The sequence below is a fragment of the Loxodonta africana genome, chromosome 8 (genome assembly GCF_030014295.1).
Source record: "Loxodonta africana isolate mLoxAfr1 chromosome 8, mLoxAfr1.hap2, whole genome shotgun sequence".
NCBI classification, from domain to species: Eukaryota; Metazoa; Chordata; class Mammalia; order Proboscidea; family Elephantidae; genus Loxodonta; species Loxodonta africana.
In genome coordinates, this window is record NC_087349.1 from 128,061,901 (window position 1) to 128,082,314 (window position 20,414).

At 41.0% G+C, this 20,414-nt stretch overlaps 1 protein-coding gene across 5 annotated transcripts in view; it reads right to left on the bottom strand.

The window, feature by feature from the left end:
* The window catches only part of NRG3 (neuregulin 3), a 1,465,063-nt gene that overhangs the window by 869,258 nt on the left and 575,391 nt on the right, over positions 1-20,414 (bottom strand). Inside the window, exons 1-2 of one of the 5 annotated variants that reach the window (XR_010322801.1) lie at positions 16,787-17,039; positions 16,304-16,379 (exon numbers count right to left, since the gene is read on the bottom strand). The exons of the other annotated variants lie outside the window; for them this stretch is intronic. The gene's annotated coding sequence lies outside the window, so the exon portion shown is untranslated. Of the gene's footprint in view, positions 1-16,303; positions 16,380-16,786; positions 17,040-20,414 lie in introns of those variants that run through there. 5 annotated transcript variants of the gene reach the window in all.

Below are 20,414 nucleotides of genomic sequence, written 5' to 3' on the forward strand. Positions count from 1 at the left end.
TACTTCAGGTCATCTTGCTGTGTCTATCAGGAGTGTAATAACTCATTGGAAATCAAAACCTCCCATCAGCTGATACATTGATAATCTTGAGGTCAGGAAACGGTTTTTTAAAGGCCCAGATTGTTAGTACTTTAGTACTTTAGACTTTGCAGGCCACATGATCTCAACACAGCTGCTTTTGGAGTGTGAAAGCAGTCATAAGCAATACCTGACAAATCTGAATGACCATATTTCAATAAAACTTTCAAAACCAGACAGCAGGCTGGATTTGGCCTGTAGCCTATAGATTACCAACCTCAAATACCAAATGGTTAATTGCTTTATTTAAATTTTTGCTTCCTCTTCATTAAAAAGGTCAACACCTTCTCTAGTGCAATGGTCTCTAAGCCTCTTACACTGAACACCTTCACGATGTGCTGGACAGTGCCATCTATCCAGATAGTGATCCCCTCCTTCTGCATGGCCAGGCACCTCTGTTCTACAGCACCTATGGCAGCCATGTTCTCTTAGCCTGGGTTTGGTCTTAAGATGGAGCCCTCATGGCACGGTGGTTAAGAGCGTGGCTGCTAACCAAAAGGTCAGCAGTTTGAATCCACCACCCTCTCCTTGGAAACCCTATGGGGCAGCTCTACTTTGTCCTATAGGGTCACTGTGAGTCAGAATCAACTCGACAGCAATTTTTTCTTTTTTTTCTGTTCTTGAGACCCTCATGCGATCCTATCTAATCAATGAGACCTAAGGGGATGCCTACTGATCTTCCAACAGGTTAGTAAGGCCTTCAGGCCTTCGGGATAAGTTTCTCTCATTTTAAGAAAAGATGTCTTCAGCAGAAAGCCTTTCTGTCTTGTTGCCCTCATTCATCTTCCTGCTTTGAAATTCTGTTGAGGATGCGATATCTATATTGCAACTGTTTTGCAACAATCAGTTGAAATTCTACACTTGAAAGTCATCATACCCAAGATAGAGAAATTCTAGATCTTTAACCAAACCACTTAAGTCATCATACTAACTCTAGGACCACCTACCTAGTTGTTGTTGTCAGGTGCCATCAAGTCAGCTATGACTTAGAGCAACCCTATGTACAACAGAACTAAACACTACCTGGTCCATGCACACTCACAATCTTTGTTATGCTTGAGCCCATTGTTGTGGTACCTGTGTCAATCCATCTTATTGAGCGTCTTCCTCTTTTTTGCTGACAGCCTACTTTACCAAGCATGATATCCTTCTCCAGGGACTGAACCCTCCTGATAACATGTCCAAAGTATATGAGACATACTTTCACCATCCTTGCTTTTAAGGAGCATTTGGTTGTACTTCTTTCAAAACAGATTTGTTCATTCTTTTGGGAGTTCATGGTATATTCAATATTCTTTGCCAACACCACAATTCAAAGGTAGCAATTCTTCTTTAGTCTTCCTTATTCATTGTCCCGCTTTCATATGCACAAGAGGTGATTGAAAACACCGTGCTTTGGGTCAGGCCAATCTTAGTCTTCAAGGTGAAATTTTTGCTTTTCAACACTTTAAAGAGGTCTTTTGCAGCAGATTTGTCCAATGCAATGTGTCTTCTGAATTCTTTGCTGCTTCCATGGCTGTTGATTGTGGATCCAAATAAAACAAAATCTTTGAAAACTTCAATCTTTTCTCCGTTTATCATGATGTTGCCTATTGGTCCAGTTGTGAAGATTTCTGTTTTCTTTATGTTGAGGTGTAATCTATACTGAAGGTTGTGGTCTTTGATCTTCATCAGTAAATGGTTCAAGTCCTCTTTACTTTCAGTAAGCAAGGTTGTGTCATCTGCATATGGAAGGTTGTTAATGAGTCCTCCTCCAATCCTGATGCCTCATTCTTCTTCATATAGTCCAGCTTCTGGAATTATTTGCTCACCATACAAACTGAATAGGTATAATGAAAAGAAACGACCCTGACACACACCTTTCCAGACTTTAAACTACAGAGTATCTTCTTGTTCTGTTCAAATGACAGATCTATGTACAGGTTCCTCATGAGCACAATTAAGTGTTCTGGAATTCCCATTCTTTGTAATGTTATTCATAATTTGTTATGATCCACACAGTCAAATGCCTTTGCATAGTCAACAAAACACAGGTAAACATCTTTCTGGTATTCTCTGCTTTCAGCCAGGATTCATGTGACATCAGTAATGACCTCCCTGGTTCCACACCGTCCTCTGAATCCAGCTTGAATTTCTGGCTGTTACGTGTTGATACACTGCTACAGCCACTTTTGAAAGATCTTCAGGAAAATTTTACTTGTGTGTGATATTAATGATATTGTTCAATAATTTCCACTTTTGGTGGGATCACCTTTCTTGGGAATAGGCATAAATATGGACCTCTTCCAGTCAGTTGGCCAGGTAGCTGTCTTCCAAATTTCTTGGCATTTCCAGCACTGCATCTGTTTGTTGAAACACCTCAGTTGATATTCTGCCAATTCCTGGAGCCTTATTTTTTACCAATGCCTTCAGTGCAGCTTGGACTTCTTCCTTCAGTACCACCAGTTCCTGATTATCTGCTACCTCCTGAAATGGTTGAACACTGACCGATTCTTTTTGATACAGTGACTCTGGGCATTTCTTCCATCTTCTTTTGATGCTTCCTGCATTGTTTAATATTTTCTCCATAGAATCCTTCAATATTGTAATTCAAGGTTTGAATTTTTTCTTCAGTTCTTTCAGCTTGAGAAATGCCAAGTGTGTTTTTCCCTTTTGGTTTTCCATCTCCAGCTTCTTACACGTTATTATAATACTTCGTCTCCTCAAGCCATCCTTTGAAATCTTCTGTTCAGCTCTTTTACTTCATCATTTCTTCCTTTTACTTTAGCTACTGTACATTCAAGAGCAAGTTTCATAGTCTTTTCTGACATGCATTTTTGTATTTTCTGTCTTTTTAATGACTTCTTGCTTTCTTCTTGTATGACATACTTGATGTCATTCCACAACTCGTCTGGTCTTCAGTCACTAGTATTCAATGTGTCAAATGTATTCTTGAAATGGTCTCTAAATTCAGGTGGGTTATACTCAAGGTCGTACTTTGGCTCTTGTGGCCTTGTTCTAATTTTCTTTAGTTCCAACTTGAACTTGCATATGGTCTGATCCACACTCGGCCTCTGGCCTTGTTCTGACCGATCATATTGAGTTTTCCATCATGTCTTTCCACAGATGTAGTTGATTTGATTCCTGTGTATTCCATTTGGCAAGGTCCATGTGTATAGTCACCATTTATGTTGGTGAAAAAAGTATTTGCAATGAAAAAGTCATTGGTCTTGCAAAATTCCATCATTCCATCCCTGGCATCATTTCTATCACCAAGGCCATATTTTTCAACTACTGATCCTTCTTCTTTGTTTTGAATTTTCTCATTCTAATCACCAGTAATTATCAATGCATCCTGATTACATGTTCAATCAATTTCAGACTGCAGAAGTTGATAAAAATCTTCAATTTCTTCATCATTGGCCTTAGTGTTTGGTGGGTAGATTTGTATTGATTTGATATTAACTGTTCTTCCTTGTAGGCGTTTGGATATTATCCTATCACTGACAGCATTGTATCGTACTTCAGGATAGATCTCGAAGTGTTCTTTTTGACCATGAATGCAACGCCATTCCTCTTCAAGGTGTAATTCCTGGCACAGTAGACCATATAATTGTCTGATTCAAAATGACCAATACCAGTCCATTTCAGTTCACTAATGCCTAGGATATTGATCTTTATACATTCCATTTTATTTTTGATGGTTTCCAATTTTTCTAGATTCAAATTTCGTACATTCCACGTTCCGATTACTAATGGATGTTTGTAACTGTTTCTTCTCATTTTGAGTCATGCCATGTCAGTAAATGAAGGTCCCAAAAGCCTGACTCCACCCATGTCATTAAGGTTGACTCTACTTTGAGGAGGCAGCTCTTCCTCCATCATATTTTGAGTGCCTTCTAACCTGAGGGGCTCGTCTTTCAGCACTGTATCAGACAATGTTCTGGTGCTATTCATAAGGTTTCATTGACTAATTTTTTCATAAGTAGACCACCAAGTCCTTCTTCCTAGTCTGTCTTAATCTGGAAGCTCAGCTGATACCTGTCTACCATGGGTGAGCCTGCTGATATTTGAATACCAGTGGCAAAGCTTCCAGCATCACAACAACATGCAAGCCTCGACAGTAGGACAAACTGGCAGACACGTCGGGGACCTACCCAGAGTTTCATTAAATAAGTAGTAAGGATGTTGCGTATAAGTCACTGTTATTAGGGTTTCTATTACATAAAACCAAGCCCAGTCTGAGAAAGAGACAGTGATAATTGTGCGTGACACAATACCTATTTCTAAGTGCTTTCATTTGTTCAATTTTTTCTTACATATAATGCACATTTTGAAACATATAAAATAGAATATAAATTAAAAATAGATTAAAAACATTGAATATAAGGTACAATTCTTTATTTCGTCTTAGTGTCCGAAGGTGGCACAGCAAATTCCAATATATCCAGATGAGTATTTAGTTCTGAGGGGAAATAGGGACATTTTGTAAGAACAAGGTAGTGTATAAGGTGTGACTCTAAACTAGAAAATTTTTGGCCCTAAATAACCTTGGGGAACCTTAGCAATTAGATGTAGAACTCTCATCTGTGAATGTATCCAACCCTCAGTGGAACTTCTATTTTTTAGATGATTGCACCTAGCCTTAAGACAAATAATACCCTCAGCTTGCCACAGTATACGTGACCATCTGGGTTATGTATTTGAAACTCAGAGAGTGTCTTCTGTGTCTAGAAGTGTAATTTGCCAAATAAATTTAACACAGAGCTATTAATTATATTCAGAAATACATGAATGAGGGCCGGGTAAGTAAACCAGGAGAGACCTAGTATTTCCATCAATTCTGTTTTTCTCTCAAAGCTCTCTTCCTTATGCTCATCGACCCCAGAGGCTTACTGTCTGTCACTGAGGGTTTGCATGTTGCAATGATGCCGATCAGGTTGCAGAGGAGGGTCCATACTAGGTCAAGCTAGGAAAAAAGGCCTGGGATCTACTCCTGAACATGAGCCAAGGAGAACCCTATGGTCACAATGATCCTATCCTCAACTGATCATGGGGATGGCACATAACCAGGCAGCATTTTGCTCTGTTGTGCATGGGGCCACCACGAGTTGGGGGCTGACTTGACAGCAGCTAACAACAACCCCAGAGTGTGGTGCCCCATGACAAGCCACCACACTCTCCATCTGTGTTAGCTCGGGAATCTGTCATCTGCCTGGACATGAGTTCCCTCTGCATCCATGACTGGATGGAGGGCTGACACAGAGTTGAACAGAATAGGTGCTTATAGAAAGATTTTCTTTTTTTTTTGCTTGAGTGTTTTTCCAAACGTTCTGTATTAAAAAGTGTGCACTCTTACGCTGTCATCATGAAAACAACAACCCTATTAAAAAATGATATCTAGGAAATGAATAAATATTTGGAAGTTAGAACAAGAGAAGTGTCAAAAAAGCAATTTAGTAAAGTGTGTGGAATTTTATGAGAGGAGGGAAAAATTAATCCCAGATCTTAGGGTAAGGGAGAAGAAGAAAATAATCTGGGAAATTTTCTAAAAGAAAGGGGCATGGAGGATAAAGGGACACTAGGTTTAAGGTGAGCCAGGAAGGTGCTCCGGAAGGGCCTCCCGGGCAACATGGCCACAGGTGGAGGACTCAGCCGAGGAGGCATTGCTGCTTCTGGAGGAATAGTGTCTGTTCTCTTAGGTCAGAGGCACTGTGCGCTCATCAGGACCACTTACCTGGCACCTGCCATGTGCCGTTTAACAAGTTTTCTTATATTTTTATGGGTTTCTGTCTCTATCTCCAGAGAGGTCGAGGGGACTGCTTTGCTTGTTAGTTTTATATTCTTTCCACATCATGTAGCATATATACTAAGCAATCTGTACAGTAATTAAACACAACAGTGTGGGGGGTACTGGTTAATTTATTAAAATCAAAACGAGAAGAAAATGTAACTGTGGAAGACAGAAATCCCTGCAGATTTTGCAATGAAAGTTAATTAAAGAATTAAAGTGATGGCTGAGTTGAATCTGAACATGCCTTCCTGAAGTTTTCCATGTTGCCAGCCCAAGGCTGCACACTGTGGGCACCCATATTCTGTTGCAGGAACAAGAATGCTCGGTTGGCTATTACAGGCAATGGCTGCAGCAGGCAGTCAAAGACAACAGAGAGTCTAACTCAGGCCGTACGTACTCAGGAATGCCCCTGAAAGGAGGGGACTGGAGCTAGGCCTTGAGCGTGTGTTTAATTGGCACAGGAAATGGGATTCTAGATTGGAAGAGCACGATCATGGAGGGAAGGAAAACAATGAGGCACAAAGTAGACTCTCAATAAATTCTCCATGCTCCTGGCTTCTAAGTGTCAGATTCGTCAAGCAGTTATTTCCCCCCACCCCCCAGCCTCCACTGACTTCAGGGCATGTTAATTCTCCAAGAAAAGTTAAGAATCTGGTGACTTAATTTCAAAGCTTTCAGGATTAGTTGAATACCATTACAGGCCAGAGTCCTTTAGATTTGGTCCCTGACTCTGGCAGTCTCTTCTGTGGGGACGGTATAAACTAAACGTGCTGCCATACATTAAAATTACCTGTAGAATCTGTCATTTTTCCAGCACCCAGGAAAGAGCATGGTTTGAGACTCAGTTGTAAAATATTTAATGATCAAGGAAAATTGTGAGAAGAATGCAATCGTGTTGGAAGGCATTATAAACCACTTCTCAGTTGGCAAGGGGCAAAGATAGCTTTCTTCCTCCTGCCAGAGATCAGACAGTTATTCACTTTGCTGACAGGGAAGAAATGGGGAGGAACTTTGAAGTTCAGTTGAGCCATGGAGCTACAGAGAGGACTGGAAATTTTTGATGCATCCCAGAGCTGTCAGTTCCTATAGTAAATATTGAAAGAGCTCCAGTTAAATTTGCCTGACATACCTGTCACCTTGCACTTTTTTTAAATAATACTTTATTGCACTTTGGCTGAAGGTTTACATAGCAGTTTAGGTTCCCATTCAATAATTTCTACACAAGTTGTTCAGTGACATTGGTTACATTCTTCATAATCCATAAACATTCTCATTATTTCTGTTCTGGTTGCCACCTTCCATTTTGAAATTTTGCTTTTAAAAACTCTACTTTAGCTTAAACAAATTTGCACAGGACATCTGTGGTTCAATAGAAATGCATTTATCTGGGAATTGGAGGGCTTATCCTAAAGCTGAGTGTATTTTCTGTGCTCACCAGTGCGCATGTGCAAACTGTTTTCAACTCTTAGAGTCCTAATAGCAGCTGCTGTCACTGCAGCCCTTGGCTCCCACTAGGCTCTGTTCTAGGTACCTCACACACTATCTCTGCTTACTACTTCACTTTACTGAAATGTTCAATGTATCTCACCAACTATCTGTAAATTCAATGGGTGTTTAAAATAAAAACCACTCACCTTGTTTGAACTATTAGCAGTGTCTGACACTCTTAACCACACCTGCCTTCTAGAAAACCTTCTTTCATTGGCTTCTGTGTCATCACGTATTATTAGGTTTTGGCTTTTGCCACCTGAGTTTCATCTAATCTATACTTAAGTGTTGTATTATCTAAATCCTGGACCTCAAATAACTCCTAATATGTACTTTTCACTGTACAATCCACTTTCCTTTAGATATTCTTTTTTGACCTTAAAATAACACTATGAATATGTGCTATTATTTATCACCCTAATTTTGCACGTGTAGAAATTGAGGCTTATAGTGCTGAAGTCATTTACCCAGGTCACATGGCTCTCAGATGCTGATTTCTGAACCCAAAGCAGTGCACTCTGGCTGGCGCTTCTATGCTGCTTCCCAAAGGCCACATCCGTATTTTATTTTATGTTTATTTACTTTTACTTATTCGCTAGGTCAAAGCTACTCCAAGTTTGATTTTCGGAACAGCAGAATTAGCACCATCTGGAAGCTCATTAGAAACGCTAGTTAGTGGGCCCCACCCCAGGCCTACTGCATCAGAAACTGGAGGTGGGCATTAGGAAGCCGCTTTAAGAAGCTCTCAGGGTCGTTCCATGCTCCCGATGCTCTGAGAGCCAGTTGCCCTAGATGTGCCTGCTATCATCTCATACCAAGAACTCTCACATTCATGGCTTCAGCCCACAATTTCCTGACCTCCAGCTGATCCACCTTCCCCCTCCTGATGGCCATTCCAAAACTCCAGCCAGACCCATTGCCGTTGGGTGGATTCCAACTCATAGCGACTCTATAGGAGAGAGTAGAACTGCCCCCATAGGGTTTCCCAGGAGTGACTGGTGGATTTGAATTGTTGACCTTTTGATTAGCAGCTGAGCTCCAGGCTAGCACCAGGGCTCCATTCCAAGGGCAGCTCATAACAGAATTATAGTATAAATATGCTAACATATATTATAATATTATCAGATAATCCATACATAGTCTGTATTATAGATGCATTTTATAATATTTTCAAGTTATCCATGTATATCTCCTATTGGTTCTGTTTCCCTGGAGAACCCTGACTGATACACAGTCCTCCTGACCTTCCATGTTTCACCTTCAAATATCATTGATTCCATTTCCTAAATATTTTCAGAATCTTCCACTCCTTTCCATATTATCTTACCTGGGATACTTTGAACTGGCCTGCCTGCAGACATACTTGACACTCTAAAATGAGTTAATCGGTTTTCAAAATGTGAAAAAGTGTGCACAAAACCACACAATGATCCATCATTTCCTTGCAAAAATCATTTAGTGGAAAACCAAATCCTCTAAGCACAATTCTGTCTCTCCATCCTCATCTCAAACCGAATATCTCTCCATCATTTGCAGTACTCAAGCCACACTTCTTCAAATGGGTCATATTCCCTGAGGTGTCTGCACATGCTCCCCCTGCAGGAGCTACCCTGCACCCCCACACTCTGTACTGTATGCCTTAATTCATCCAGAGAACATATTATAAGATATAGAAAACTTCAGCAAAAAATAAATCCCATTAGATATTTCTGTTCTCTGCAAAATCTCTCTTTGGTTATACTGCCAAGAGGAGGCTCTCTCCTCCCTGGCCCTTCCCCCAGTTGGGGCAAAGGCCCTACTCCACTTGCTTTCCTCCCTTTGTCTTTTCTTCTCTCAGATAGAGACTTCTGACTTACAGTCTTGAGCCACAGATCACAGTTGTGGAATTCCAGCCATTAGGTTGGCTTGTCAAAGTCTAACAAAAATGAGTCTCACCCTAGGGGAGATTCTCAGATTTGCTACTAGAAATAAAAACCAACTGTTACAAGTGACTAATGTCTGCTTCTCTCATATAAGCTTCTGGAAGATAAGAACAATGCCTGCCTGAACCCTGTTTTCCTAGTACCTAGCTCATCACCTGCTACATAAGTTATTCAATTAATATTTATTAAAAGAATATTCTCACACCAATCCTGAATTATAGACATTTACATATTACAGATGGAATTTTTTAAATCACCAAAGAACATTATATTTTTTCAAAGAAACAGCCTTTGTAGGGTGGTTGAAATGTGAGTTGAATACTTCCACAGACTGAGTTAACCCTAAGGAGAAGAAGGGAACATTATGGATTGGATGCTATCAAGAAGTAGGAACAATTGGTGGCTAGGGAGCTTAACAATCTATTATGCAGGAGGACTACAGCAGAGCTAGACGTGTCATTGACACAGCATCAGCAGTCACTCACACTGGTCAGAAAAGGGGGTGCTTAGATGTTTTTGTGGTTGCAAAATGGCTTGGTCTGTCAGATTACAGAGCACCATGAGCACCATGTATGCCCATTTGGGAACATCCACCTTTTCAGACATTACCTAACTTGCACATAAGTAGTCAGACAGGCACCTGATAACCTATAGTTTCAGAAGAATATGGCCATTTGGAGGAAGTTGGCCCGACTTGAAATCCAAGATAAACAAGCATGTTAAGGCTATGTCGATAGGGCCATTTCAAGATACTGAAGACAGGCCTCAGCTAACAGACTTTGGGCCCGTTCCTATCATCCGAATTAGATGCTTTGGGGGGATTTTAATATCATTATAAACCTGAATCTCACAACTATCCTTGTTCTGCTACCATGCCTCCTAAGCAATCCTCAAATTAGGACTGGATTTCCCATGCAGGGATGCCTTTCAAAGCAGGTTGGTCCCATGTAGGGGCAGTGTTTCATGCCCATGACATCTCTGTGTTTCAGATTACGTTGATGTGACATACAGAGGTGAAAATCCCTTGCACATGTAGCAATAGCCTCCTGTCTGATCTCTGTCCCCACAACCTTCTTCCACACAGTCAAAAATTGTCACACTCTGGGCTCTCTTCTTCCTGTGCTCAAAAGCCATCATGTCCTCGTTATATAAGGCAAAAGCCACTTCCTAGCCAATTCCACAATTGTGACAGAGGCTGAACACAGATGATTCCCAAAACCTCCCTCTCCCACCTCTTGGATTTTAATAATGCTGGAACAAACTAGTGCTTGGTGACATGGAAGTCACTGAAAAGACATCATGATTTTAATATGCTGTTACTTCTACCTAGAGTACACAGCCTATATTCCTCTATATGGCAAAAAAATTGCTAATTGTTTAAGATCTATGTGAAATGTCATCTCCTACTGAAGTCTTCCCTAGCAACTCAGATTAGAAGTAGCTGTTAGTATTCTGAACTCTAGGAACATTTCATTCCCATCTTCACTGAATCCATGGATTGAATTGTGTCCCCCCAAAATGTGAGTCAACTTGGCTAGGCCATGATTCCCAATATTGTGTGGCTGCCTACGATCTTGTGATCTGATGAGATTACCTTATGCATTTTAAATCCTAACCTCTATGATGTTAATGTGGCAGGATCAGAGGCAGTTATGTTAATGAGGCAGAACTCAATCTACAGTTGTATCCTAAGTCAATCTCTTTTGAGATAGAAAAGAGAGAATTGAGCAGAGAGGAGAGGGGGACCTCATTACCACCAACCAAGAAGAGCCAGGGGTGGAGCATGCCCTTTGGATCTGTAGTCCCTGTGCCAAGAACTCCTAGACCAGGGAAAGATTATGACAACAACCTTTCCCCAGAGACAACAGAGAGAGAAAGCCTTCCCCTGGAGGTGGCACACTAAATTTGGACTTCTAGCCTTCTAGATTATGACAGAAAAAATTTCTGTTTGTTAAACCCATCTACTTGTTGTATGTCTGTTATAGCAGCATTAGATATCTCAGACAATATTTGGTACCAGAAGAGTGGGGTGCAGCTCTAAAGATACCTACAATGAGGAAGTAGTTTTGGAATTGGATAATGGGTAGCGGTTGGAAGAGTTTTAAAGTTCCTAATGGTAAAATTCTAGATTGCCTTGAAGAGACTGTTGGTGGAATTATGGACATAAAAGATAACTCTGGTGAGGACTCAGAGGAAGTGAGGAGAGCTGTAACACCAGAGATGGCTCAGATAGCAAGAAGCAGCAGCTGAGAAATAACAGCAGCAGAACCAGACCAGTGCGAGATGACATGGAAGGTGACCTAGCAAGCTAGACAGCTGAGTGCCTTTGTGCAGAATGCTTCCTGGTGGAGGGGGGTGCCTCTGGGCACTCATTCTTGGAACTAGGATTGCTGACCCATGGAGCAGGAGAGCTGAGTGCCTTTCAGCCGAGGTTTACTGGCAGAGTGAGGTACCTACAGACACTTATCAGCAAAGCTAAAGAGTTTGGAACACTTCCCTGAGCAGGGCAGACATCAGGCTGGCCCAAGAGGCTCGAGGGGCTGAGATGCCAAGGGACCAGGCAGCAGAAGCTCAAGAGACAAGGAACACAGGAATCAGAGCTACCTCAGTCTCAAAGAATAGGACTATGACCTCTGAGGTCTCAAAATGTAGAGCCATGGCCTCAGGGGTTTCAAAGGGTAGGACCACAGCCACCTAGGTTTCAAAAAGTCAGATCTTCACCAACTCGGTTTCAGAGTGTGTGGCTGTTTTTCATGAGTGCCAGCAGGATGGGGCCAACTCTGCCACCCAAAGCTGAAAATGCAGGGTTGCCATGCCCAAGGGGCAGAAGAATGGGGTCTTCATGAGTGGGTAGGGTTGACACTCAGGTGGACTATGAGAATGGAGTCTACCAAATCTGAGGGAGCAGAGTTGTTGTTCCAGTGAGCCTGGATGGTGGAGGTGAAGCCCAGGGTTGAAGGACCTCCACCTAGAATCCAGAGAGTGTGGCCAACACCCAGAGTCTAGAGGGCAGGACCATTATCTAAACGAGGGGCTGTTTTCAAGTCTCGAGAGCTAATGTAATGTGTTCTGCTGACTTGCTTGCTATCTGTTATCCCTTCTTTCCCTCCAATTTCTCCCATTTTTAATGGAAATAATCTAGCTTGTTGCTGCTCCACCATTGTACTTTGGAAACAGATAAATTGTATTCTAGATTTCACAGATGAAAAGGAACTTTGCAGAACATGAGATTTTGGACTTGGAGTTGATTTGAGACTTTTTGGATGACATGATGGGGTGAATGTGTTTTATATGTGGCAAGTACATGAATTTTGGGGGACTAAAGGGTGGAATGTCATGGATTAAATTGTGTCTCCCAAAAATGTGTGCCAGTTTGGCTAGGCCATGATTCCCAATATTGTGTAGTTGTCCACCATTTTGTGATCTGATGTGACTATCCCATTTGTTTTAAATCCTACCTCTATGATATTAATGAGGCAGGATTAGAGGCAATTATGTTAATGAGGCAGGACTCAATCTACAGGAATAGGTTGTATCTTGACTCAATCTCTTTTGAGCTATAAAAGAGAGAATTGAGTAGAGAAGAATGGGACCTCATTACCACCAAGCAAGAAGAGTCAGTAGTGGAGTGCATCCTTCAGACCTTCAGTCCCTGGGCTGAGAAGCTCCTAGACCAGGGGAAGATTGATTAACAATGACCTTCCCCAGAGCCAAGAGAGAGAAAGCTGGAGCTGGCACCCTGAATTTAGACTTCTAGCTTCCTAGACTGAGAGAATAATTTTCTGTTAAAGGAATCCACTTGTGGTATTTCTGTTAGAGCAGCATTAGATATCTAAGACACCATCTCTAGTACTGTCAATTGCCTTGTAAGTGCTATATGTCTGCTTCTCTACCCTCTTCCCAAACAAGACTATGAATACCTAGGTAAAGAAAAGGCCATCTTTGTGCTCCAAAATTGATCCCAAGATCTGACACAAAGTAAATGCTTAATATGTGCTTTTTGAGTAAATAAGTATCATGATGGTTAGAGCAGCAATGATATCAACCTCACATGCACACAGACACCTCCAGCATGATACGCAAATACCACCTCGTCATAGCTCCATATATTACCTTTACCAGTAAGAATGTTTTTGATGATAGATGAGAGTGCAAATGAGGCCAGCTGCTTATAATCAGGGTTATTTTCTTGATGCTCACAGGTAGCTTATAAAAAATAAGCAGTTTTGTGTTTCTTGATAAGCAGTTATATGTTTGTTTACTCAAAAATCTTCTTCCAGATCCAAATTTCTTATCTGTGAAGTACGCATACTGCCGATATTCAAAATATTTAATGAGCAACATGACGAGGACAGGGCTGATCAAAATGAATCTCTGTAGCAAAAGCAGAATATTGGAGGTCCCATGCAGTGCCCTATGTTAACCCTTTGGTTTCTGGATTAATGCTAAGAAGGGTTAGGGACCCTGGTGGGGGAGTCCAGACTGGCATGCGGGGGCATCATTCAGGGGGTTGTGGGCAATATTTACCAGCTAGAATAAAATCATCTAAATATTTTAGACATCAGTACAACTACCAGAGCACACTGCTGCATATCATACCTTCTAATGGCCTTACATTACACCCAGGATGCTCCTTAGAAGCAAAGATGGTGAGATTATGTCTCACATACTTTTAGGAGGGACCAGGCTCTGGAGGAGGACATCATGCTTAGTAAAGTGGAGAGTCAACAATAACAGAGAAAAAGGAAGACCCTCAACAAGATGGATTGACACAGTGGCTGTAACAATGAACTCATGGATAACAATGATTGTGAGGATGGCGCAGGACTGGGCAGTGTTTCATTATGTTGTACATAGCATCACTACCAGTCGGAACTGGCTTGATGGCACCTAACAAGAACAACAATGTTCTAAATCTTTCTTTAACTGTTTTAGTTGTAACCATTCATATTAGACTACCTTAGGATAATAGAGACCTTAGCAGTCTCACTGTGAAAATAATGCTTAGACTAAATCTAGTAATCATATATAATTATTCCTTTCATTTTACACAAGAAGAGTTTGAGCACAGAGGGATCACATGATTTTCTTAGGATGTCACGCTAGTGAATGAAAAAGCTAGGATAAGGACCAAAGAAGTCCCACTCCATAAGCAGTATTCTTAAACATTCTGCAGGTCCACTTTCACTGCATCATGGACTCTCTCAGGTGCATATAATCAAGCCTATCCTTGCCAAACACTCTTATTAGTCACTGTAATATAAGTGAATGAAAGAGTAATCACCTACCCAATGCCTGTTTTTTTTAATACACACTGAAGCACTGTGCTAGGTAGGTACTGAGGAGAGGTAGGTGACTACAAAAGTAAAAGACAGTGCTCGATACTGGAATTGCTACTGTTCTCTCTTTCAAGTCTCCTTTTTATGCTATCATGATTTTTAAGTAAAGTCTAAACATTGACATTATTCTCCAATTTCTTCATAAAATGTGCCTAAAATATCACTCACTTTTCTTATTGAAAATCTTATTTCTCCCCCACCCAACCTTAATATTTCTAGCACTTATTTGGATCCTTTTTCCTAGTGTTCAAAGACCAGGCTCTTCCCTCTCTATGTGGGGGCATGAAGAAGTCATCAGCACTGGAGGTGTGGGTCTGGGTGGAGGCCATGCTTAACCATTTGCCGTGTCATATGTCACGGAAAAGGAGAGGCAAAATGTTATGGAGTTCAAAGAGGAGTGGGTAGCTGTGTCAGCAGTGACAACCTCACATCTGTATGTAGTAAGGGATTAGAGAGTGGGCTGAAGTGGGAATTTTCCTTCATGCTGCTTTTGCATGGAAAACATGCAGTTTTTATTTCTACTATGTCCTTATTTGGGATGGATTGCAGACACCAACAGAGATAATTAGGGAATTAATTTTGACCCCCCTCCCCCAGCTGCCACCCCTATTTCTTGATACCTTGTCCATAAATCTGGATATGACAAAAAGTTAATAAAGTTTCTCATAAGAAACAAAGAGACTTCATGGAGTACTCACTCTGGCTGACTCCTAAAATTGCGAGAATCATATTAAAAAAAAAAAACTGTGAAATACTAAAGTAAATAAACAAACAAAAATTCATTATTCAAGTACAAGGACTATGTCTCCAGGCTGTCTTATATCCCCCTCCTCCATCTTAGCTAGCATACCACTAGGCACACAATGAAAGATAAATAAATGGTAAATCAGATACACGGCTATAACTTCCCAAAAAATATAACAAAAATAAGAAGTTCTTACAAGGAAGAAAGGAAATGCTAAAACGTAACCAAACCATTAGTCCCAAAAGGCAAAAGGGAACACCAGAAAGACACTCAAAGTTAAAAGAACACTTGGAAGCTTAAGGTATTTGAACTTTAATGCGTTCTAACCAAAAAGAAAAAGGAGGAGGACGAAGAAGATGATGATGACAAGGAAATTCTGACTAAAAATGTCAGAAATCAATAATGCAATAATGCAGTGTTAACCCCTAAAATGCCACATTTGCTCAAATCAGGCAAGCACAAAGTCATTTATCATTTTGACAATCTTTGGGTCTTAGGGATTTGCAATCAGATTATGAAACAGTTAAGAAACAGCCATTCTCCAAGTCTGCTTCCATACAGTACCATATACATCATTCATTTCACTCCTTTAACAAAATCTCATCCCCCACATCCTTATACATCTGCTTAGAGACAGTGTGAGTCTTAATCAACTGAAAGCAAAGGGGGAAAGGCTTTGTCTTCATACCATATTGGACTTCTGTGCTTTGGCCTAAGTCTAACATAATGCTTTGTAATATACTTTTACAGATGTAGGTTTGCATTCCAACCTTGCTGCTTATTGGTATTTTGAACATGAATAAATTGAATAATTGAAAATACAGTAAAACCTGCAAAAGCTGGAACCTGTGTAAGTGGAAACCCGTCAGAGAAGGAAAACTCAGATGTTTGCCACTAATAGAGAGCAACAGAAAAATACTAAGCTGCACCCTGTCAAAGGCAAAAAAACTTTCAAGACCTGGAAAATAAGACAGCCCGTCGAGTTCCGGCTCTCACAGGTTTCACTGTATGTAATTCATGGGTTTTCATGGAGCCTAAAAGAGAAAGGGAGATAATCCATGTTAGTGGGCCTAGCTCACAGGGCCAGCCACTTCATTCCCTTCTTCACTTTATGTTCAGTAAGTCAGCATGTATTTATCAACATCAACTTCATATCCAATTCTGTAATGTTTTTATATGCAACTCTGTATGATACCAATTAAACCTTTAATTTTTTTAACACTTTATCAGGGTGTGTCTGCTAGAAGACTCTAGGGTCTATACCAGTTCCTGGGGGTGGGAGTGAGGAACTCAGTTCAAAGGCAATAATACGTGGGGCTGCCTCCCAGGTCCTCCCAAGCCTCTGTGACAGTCCGGTGCCCAATCCACACTTGGCTGTGTGCCGCGGTGGACGGGGCACCAAGTGGGAGAAATATACTAACAACACCCAATGCTTGCTTACCTCTAAGAGCTTGTTTGGAGACTGCCTGTGGCTAGAACATTTTCACATGTAAAGAAGTCCCTCATAGGACAGTTCATGGGTTCCTCGTTGCTGCTCTCTAGTCTATGCTGACTACTTCTGTGAAGAGTGGAAAGCCCCCACCAGTCACTAGAGACACATGCTGACATCGCAAATGCACGGCCTACAACTCTACCATCACACAGGTCCCAGGAAGAGAACGGAGACTTGGCTGCATTATTTCTCAACAGTTTCAATTTCATTTTTTTTTTTTTTTTGCTGCATTATTTCTCAACAGTTTCAATTTCATTTTTTTTTTTTTTTTTTGGCCAAAAAATGAGAGGAATTTGTGTTGTGTGCCATGCAGCTATGGCTGTCGTATTATCTGTGAAAGTGCAGAAATGATATTGATGGTTACAATATGTAAGCATGACGCAGAGGAAACATCTCTGAATCTCTTTTGACTGTAGGCCCAACAACATTCACCTTCTTTCAGCAAGTTCTTAATTTCTCAGAATCTTATTTGTGAAGTGTTATAGAAAATGTTAGTCATCTTTCCTTTCTGTAAGAGTTGAAATGGCTCAATGCATTATAGACATCCAATAAATGTTAGTTATCTCTTCTGTCTCTTCCCCATCAAAACTTTCTTTCCAAAGGTAGATTTAAAAGTAAAGATGCGAGAATTTGGGGTCTGCATCCCACTGATCTCCTGCTCCCTCAGGGGTTCTCTGTTGTGCTCCCTGTTAGGGCAGTCATGGGTTGTGGCCGGGCACCATCTAGTTCTTCTGTTCTCAGGATGATGTAAGTCTCTAGTTCGTGTGGCCCTTTCTGTCTCTTGGGCTCATAATTATCGTATGACCTTGGTGTTCTTCATTCTCCTTTGCTCCAGGTGGGTTGAGACCAATTGCTGCATCTTAGATGGCCGCTTGTTAGCATTTAAGACCCCAGACGCCACATTTCAAAGTGGGATGTAGAATGATTTCATAATAGAATTATTTTGCCAATTGACTTAGAAGTCCCCTTAAACCATGGTCCCCAAACCCCTGCCCTTGCTTTGCTGACCTTTGAAGCATTCAGTTTATCCTGGAAGCTTCTTTGCTTTTGGTCCAGTCCAGTTGAGCTGACCTTCCATGTATTGAGTATTGTCCTTCCCTTCACCTAAAGCAGTTCTTGTCTACTAACTAACCATACTTAATGGTCTGACTGAGACTAGAGGAATCCCGGTGGTCATGGTCCCCAAACTTTCTGCTGGCCCAGGACAGGAACCATTCCCAAAGACAACTCATCAGACATGGAAGGGACTGGACAGTGAGTAGGAGAGAGATGCTGATGAAGAGTGAGCTATTTGTATCAGGTGGACACTTGAGACTGTGTTGGCATCTCCTGTCTGGAGGGGGGATGTGAGGATAGAGAGTTGGAAGCTGGCAAAACTGTCACGAAAGGAGAGACTGGAAAGGCTGACTCATTAGGGGGAGAGCAAGTGGGAGTACGGAGTAAGGTGTATATAAACTTATATGTGACAGTTTTGACTTGATTTGTAAACATTCACTTGAAGCTCAATAAAAGTTAAAAAAAAAAAAAAGTAAAGATGCTTGACTTCAAAATGTAAATCAAAACCACAATGAGCTACCACTTCATAGTAACTACGATGACTCTAATAAAAAGATGCACAATGACCAGTGCTGATGAGAATGTGGAAAAACTGGTACCCTCAGACATTGCTTGTGGGAAAGTAAAATGATACAGCAACTGTGAAAACGATTAGGTAATTTCTCAAAAAGCTAGGCCTAGAGTTACTATATGATCCAGGAACTTTGCTCCTAGGTATATGCCTAAGAGAGTTAAAAACATGTTCATACAAAAACTTGTAAATGAATGTTCAAGCATATTCTTATTCATAATCAAAAAAGTATAAATGACCCAAATGCTCATCAACTGATGAATACATGAAGAAAGTTAATCTAAAAAATGGAATATTATTTAAAAATAAAAAGAAATAAATACTAATATATGCTTCACCATGGATGAACCCTGAAAGCATTTTATTAGTAAAAAAAACTAAAGGCTATATATTGTATAATTGCATTTTTATGAAACGTTCTTGTTGTTAGGTACCGTCGAGTCGGTTCCGACTCATACTGACCCTATGCACAACAGAACGAAACACTGCCCCGTCCTGTGCCATCCTTACAATCCTTGTTATACTTGAGCTCATTGTTGTAGCCACTGTGTCAATCCACATCGTTGAGGGACTTCCTCTTTTCCGCTGACTCTATACTCTACCAAGCATGATGTCCTTCTCCAGGGACTGATCCCTCCTGACAACGTGTCCAAAGCATGTAAGATGCACTCTCACCATCCTTGCCTCTAAGGAGCATTCTGGCCTCACTTCTTCCAAGACAGATTTGTTCATTCTTTTGGCCCATGGCATATTCAATATTCTTCGCCAACACCACAATTCAAAGGCGTCAACTCTTCTTCCGTCTTCCTTATTCGTTGTCCAGCTTTCACATGCATATGTTGTGATTGAAAATACCATGGCTTGGGTCAGGCGCACCTTAGTCTTCAGGGTGACATCTTTTTTCTTCAACACTTTGAAGAGGTCCTTTGCTGCAGATTCGCCCAATGCAATGCGTCTTTTGATTTCTTGACTGCTGCTTCCATGGGTGTTGATTGTGGATCCAAGTAAAATGAAACCCTTGACAACTTCAATCTTTTCTCTGTTTATCATGATGTTGCTCATTGGTCCAGTTGTGAGGATTTTTGTTTTCTTTATGTTGAGGTGTAATCCATACTGAAGGCTGTGGTCTTTGATTTTCATTAGTAAGTGCTTCAAGGCCTCTGCAATTTCAGCAAGCAAGGTTGTGTCATCTGCATACTGCAGGCTGTTAATGAGTCTTCCTCCAATCCTGATGTCCCGTTCTTCTTCATATAGATCAGCTTCTCGGATTATTTGTTCAGCATACAGATTAAACAGGTATGGTAAAAGAAAACAACCCTGATGCACACCTTTCCTGACTTTAAACCAATCAGTATCCCCTTGTTCTGTCTGAACAACTCCCTCTTGATCTATGTAAAGGTTCCTCATGAGCACAATTAAGTGTTCTGGAATTCCCATTCTTTGCAGTGTTATCCATAGTTTGTTATGATCCACACAGTCGAATGTCTTTGCATAGTCAATAGAACACAGGTAAACATCCTTCTGGTATTCTCTGCTTTCAGGCAGGATCCATCTGACATCAGCAATGATATCCCTAGTTCCACGTCCTCTTCTGAAACCAGCCTGAATTTCTGGCAGTTCCCTGTCAATATATTGCTGCAGCCATTTTTGAATGATCTTCAGCAAAATTTTGCTTGCGTGTGATATTAATTATATTGTTCTATAATTTCCACATTTGGCTGGATCACCTTTCTTGGGAATAGGCATAAACATGGAACTCTTCTAGTCAGTTGGGCAGGAAGATGTCTTCCGTATTTCTTGGCATAGATGAGTGAGCACCTCCAGCGCTGCATCTGTTTGTTGAAACATCTCAATTGATAGTCCATCAATTTCTGGAGCCTTGTGTTTCACCAATGCCTTCAGAGCAGCTTGGGCTTCTTCCTTCAGTACCATCAGTTCCTGATCATATGC